Source organism: Propithecus coquereli, unplaced genomic scaffold (assembly GCF_000956105.1).
Source record: "Propithecus coquereli isolate 6110/MARCELLA unplaced genomic scaffold, Pcoq_1.0 Scaffold316, whole genome shotgun sequence".
NCBI lineage: Eukaryota > Metazoa > Chordata > Mammalia > Primates > Indriidae > Propithecus > Propithecus coquereli.
In genome coordinates, this window is record NW_012148797.1 from 274,666 (window position 1) to 280,419 (window position 5,754).

Here is a 5,754-nt window from a genome sequence, read left to right on the forward strand (position 1 = left end):
AGATAATTTCTTCCTATTTTTAGGAGAGACAGGGTCTCGCTCTTGCTGAGGCTGGTCTCGAACTCCTGACCATAAGCCATCCACTTGCCTCAGCCTCCCGAGTAGCTGGGACTACAGGCATGAGCCACCGTGCCCAGCTAACTTTTTCTATATATATATTTTTAGTTGTCTAGATAATTTCTTCCTATTTTTTTAGTAGAGACGGGGTGTCGCTCTTGCTCAGGCTGGTCTTGAACTCCTGACCTTGAGCAATCCACCTGCCTCGGCCTCCCAGAGTGCTAGGATTACAGGCATGAGCCACTGCGCCCAGCCTGATGCTCTTTAAAGTCAGTCAGTTGTTGCCTCTACTGCTGTGATGAAGACCTCTGTCTTTTTCTACTCCTGCCAACTCATTCTGAAGGTTGAGTTTCACCATGGGTCTCAGAAGTGCCCATGGATGCTACTGGAAACTCTTACACTTAAGAAAGAAAGAATATAACATAAACTCAGAAAATGTGAGGAAGGGGTAAAAGAGAAAGTAGATAAAATAGAAGAGATGAGCTCATGAGTCAAAACACTTTGAGTGAATAATGACAGAAATTCTGCTCAAATTAACTTGAGCAAAACAAAGAAATCTTTTTTGCTCATGTCATTGAAGAATTCATCTATTCATTTACTTATTTTTTAACAATATTTATCAAATACCCACTATTTTCCAGGTCCTGTTTTAGGTCTTTGAGATACATTAGTGAGCAAAACAGACCAAGATTCCTGCCCTTGTTGGCGCTGATATTAGAAATAGATGCTTTTATTTTATTTTTGGCTTCTGCATTTCCTGACTCTACATGGTGCATTGGCTGTAGGTGTCTCTCTAACGTCCACTCTCCCGTCTTCATTTATACTTTGAAATGGGAATTTGGAGGTCTACTAATTACCTCTGCATACCTTTGTTTAATTTTTCCCTTAATTATTCTGGAAGCTTGATTTTTATCCCATTGGAAGGAGAAAAGAGAGATTAGTTCCATGCAAAAGTTTATGATTTTAACGCAGCCCAAGACAACCAAATTCAGAAAATGAATTTGAAGAGAGTGATTTCATGGCTTAAAAGGTGTAGCTATTGCTTTAATATGAGAATCCAACAAAGACAATGTTAGATTGTGCTTAGTTTGTGCTTTTTGAAAGACAGGCTTGAGTTGACATTTAACACATGATTAGGTTGACCTGCACCCTAATGTGAAGAGGAATCCCTATCAAGAGATTCAATAATGCCAGCTAAAAAGTCTCGCTAACTTATCTAAGTATGATTTCCCAAAGTTGGTCCTATGTGTGGAGTTGACTTTTTTCAACTCTCCATGCCTCAGTTTCCTCATCTGTCAAAGAATAACAATAGTACCTATCTCAGATGGTTGCTGTAGGAAGTAAATCAGTTAATGCATAGAAAGTGTTCAGAATAGTTTCTGTATATAGTAATCATTCAAAAAGTATTAGTGATTATTATTAATATCAATACTGTTATTATTATGTGAAAGCTGAGTGGTTGGAAGGAGATATGCCTGGCCCAGTGTTCTCTTGGGATGATACGAGAAAGAAAGAGTAATTGATATTTGAGAGTTCTGTTTCCTTTATGTACCCACCAGAGACTCATGGAGACCTTAAACTCTGCCCGTGAGACTATTCTAGGGTACACGGAGTCACCAAGCAGACAGAGATTCCTTGAGATTCTAACCACTTGCCATTTAAACCCATAGATGCAAAAGATAATACCCTCCACCCTTATAAGGAACCCAAAATAGACAGGACTAGTTATCCACCCTGCATCCTAATGCCAACAGGCCAAACTAAAGCAAGAGCAGCGTGGTCATGATCCAGTAAGCGATGTAGTTGACGGTGGCATGGAACAATCTCATGAAGCAGGCCCTGCTCAGCTTCTTATTTAAAGAAGTTTAGGCCATGCAGTTCCTAGGGCTGATCTTTTGCATGGCAACCCCTGCCCGGTGCCCCTCGCCCTGAGTGTGATTTATGCATGGCTGAAAGCGTGCCAGCTAATTCTCTTTGAGCCCAAGTCTCGTCCCAGCGTGTCATTTGAAGACGGCTTATGGGCACAGAGCTCATCTCTGGAATGCTGAAAGAGCTCAATATTTGCCCAGTGGGCGCTGCACCAAAGGCGGCCTCAGCTTTTTCACTTTGATGGCTGCTTCAAGGTAGGATTTTACAAATCTGTCTGCTGTATGCTTACCCATGGAAACAAACTTCTCGGCTTCAGAAGGGCAAGCCAATTCACAAATGCCCCTTCCCTAATCCGAATCAATTCTTCATTCCTGATTCCCAAGCCTAATCCTTTCATGTTACTCCTCTAAGTTAACTATGACTAAAGAAAGCTCAAAGAGCTTCAGATAAAATTGAAATTAATTTTGAAGTAAGGGATTATCTCAACTGAATTAGAGGAGGGCCATTCCTTTCAGCAGCTGGTGCCGTATTTTCACGTATATATAAAAGTATTGTGTGGAAATGTCACTCCTACAAATCTGGGGGCAGGACATAAGGTAGATTTAACCAATTGGGAGATATTTTTCATGCCATCTCAAAGTAACTCACAGATGCCTGACAGCTGCAGCTGTTCGGGCCCCTCGCGATGGCATTGCTCTATGACTCAGAGGGATGTTTATGCCAGAGAATGCTGCCACTGCAACACTACCCCAGAGATGCCCCAGGAGAAAATAATTTGTAGCAATGAGTGGGAAAGGAAGGTCCCTGGGCCGATTTAGCCAAACCCAGACTCATATCTGAGTGTAATTAGCAGAATATGGAGAAGTGGAAAATGCATGGGCTTTGGAGTCAGACAAACTCAGCCACAATTCTTAGCTCTGGGCACTTTATATTCATTCAGTCAGTCATTTTTCCATTCACTCACTCAACTAATATTTATTGAGGACCTACTATGTGCTAGATACTACACTAGGTGCTTGGGATATAATGATAAGCAGGACTGGCTACATAATTTTGCAAAGGAGAAAAGCAGGGCCCTCTGTTCAAAAATTATTAAGAATTTCAAGATGGTGATGGCAGAGTGTTCAACCAAGCATGTGGCCCTTCTGAACACAGAGCCTCTGTGACTACACTGTGTGCCCATGAAGCCAGTCTTTACGAGAAGACTCGGGAGAGAAGAGAACTTGTCCTACAGAGCTGAATTTATGGAGAGAAATTCATCAATCACACTAATTAATCTAAAATTATGACTATGATCAGGGCCATGAGAGAAAGGAGCATAGTCTACAAATATCCATAGGAGGAGGATTTGATTAGCCAAGGAGAGCAGGAAAGGCTTCCCCAAGAGAGTGATACCCAGGATGAGATACTTAGGATGAGAGCTGATCTTTGAGGGATTCCCTCACTCCAAAACCCATGGACAGGGATGAGCCTGCAAAGAAGAAAGAGGAGAAAATGTTTGTGGAAGAAGAAAACCAGGAAAGGGTTGGGTCTTGGGAGCCAAGGCAGGAGACCGTTTTGGGAAGCACAGAAGATCCACTCAGTTGGCCCTGGCAAGTGGCCTCATGTGTCAACACAGTTACACTCCCAAAGCTTTAGTGGGATTCCCGGCACACAGGTCATTTTGATTCCTTTCTAGTAATTGTCTCTATTTGAAAGCAGGCTCATCTTTTCCCAAATGTATGATCCAGTTCTCAATCTTGGTGCATATTTCAGAGAGGGAAGTCGAGGCACAGAGAAGCCAAGTTGAAGGGACTCTTCTCCTAGGAGTGAGATGATGATCTTCAAGGGAAAGATGTGTGAATACACAAGGTGTGAGGCAAGCCAGGCCTCACCTCCAGCCCCTGCCTCATCTTCTCACTCTCATTCAGTACACACCCACCCTCTCTATTTCAGTCCCAGGATCTAGCACAGTCTTTCCTACCCCACAGCCTTTGTAATGCTGATCCCGTTGCCTGGATCATTCTTCTCCATGCTTACCCACGGGCTTGGCCTTTTTTGATTCTTACTTGTTCTTCTGATCTCACATTAACCAATACTTCCTTAAAGAATGCACTTCCCCCAACAAAAGTAGATGCTCTGTTTTTCTCTTTTATGTTATCACAAATATAATATGTAAATAAATAACAATTATTCTCATAGCTCCTGCTCTTTTCTTGATACCACTTATCCTACCCTTTGTGTCTACTTGCTAATGAAGGTGCCTCCTTTCACCACAGACTCCCAGTGGCAGGTACTGTGTCTGTCTGTGCTCCCACTGTGTACCAGTCACCTGGTATGTTGATGTTACTAAAAGAATGAAGGTAGAGACATGTTCACCACAAAGTCATGGGAGCCCCGAGAATGTTCCAGTCCAAGCTTGACTCAGAGAGGAAAATGTTCATGAAGATTATTTAAGCTTCCATTTATAATAACTTTTGTAGGTGCCTCTCAGTTCCACAGATCTCCCATCACCACAGCAACCCACAAATCAAAAGGGGAATTTTCTGAAGCTTGAATGCAGTCTCTTCATTGCAGTGATGGTACGTGTGTGTGCGCGCAGGTAGGGAAAGTACCTACCATTCATCAAACACAACATGACATCAAGATCAGCATTGTGCTCTGAAGTCTCCTGTGACTTACAATTTACATACCAGTCAGGCTGGAATCCTAAGGGGTGCGGTAGGGCTGGTATAGGGAATGTGAACACCCGGGATTGATTATGGAAACGTGGCCACTCAAGAGCAGTCACCTTAGAGAAGTTCACGTCAGATTCCTAACAAAAAACAGGAAAAAGGGCAGATTCCAAGTGTTCTGCCCTTCTGAGTTCATGCCCACTTGATCTTAGCCCAAAGGCCAAGAGGTGATGCCAATACTGTTTGAATATTAGGCCTCTATGAATATTATTGGGCTTCTGCAGCATCTCTTTTCTGCAACCTGTACTTGTTGATGCTCTTCAACAAATTTAGAAGTAGAGGAATTGGAAATCCTATGACTAAGTTCACAAGGGCAAGGACCTGGGGCATTTTATTCACCAGTGTGTATCCAGTGGTTCACAAAGCACCTGGCTGAGAACAGGTGTGCAGTAGGTATCAGGAGAGATCAGGAAGCGCTGATAAGGAGGTGGGGAAGTGAGACAGGGAAGGGAAGGAAGCGGGTCAAGCTGTTATTGAGCGACTGAGACAATCCCTCTGGGGAGCTCTGGGAGACCACGTCAAACACAGGCACACTTATCTCCCTCCCCTGAGGGGAGGAAGCTGGGGCATCTATACTTCAGCTCCCATCCACTTGCCCCAACAAGGCCAAGCAAAGGCCTTTACGTGGAGTCAGTAAGACCCTGGAGACACGTTCTGGAATGGCTGGTGCCCAGGGTACACGGGTGGGACACCAGCAGGGTCTGCTGCAAGGAAGAGAAAGAAGGGCCAGAATTAAGAGGAGAAGATAAGGAGGAACTCAGTGTGTGTGTGTGTGTGTGTGTGTGTGTGTGTGTAGAGTAATGAGATCTATTAACAAACATCTTTAAGTAATGAATAGAAAGGCCTCACAATCAACACTATACAACCATTCTCTCTATCTGAAATAGCACTTTTAGATTTATGAATTTTTAAAGATCATTGTTTTCTCTTGCATGCACTTCCAAATAGAGCAACACATTAGGAACTGTTTGTAAATAAAAACGGATTCATTTGCTGTCGCACTGAAGGAAAAGAAGGAAAAGAAAAATGAATGGATTCGCAGGAGAGAAAATTCCCTAAAGGGCTAATAAACATATTCCATCTCATTAGATATCAGAGAAATTCGTATTAAAAT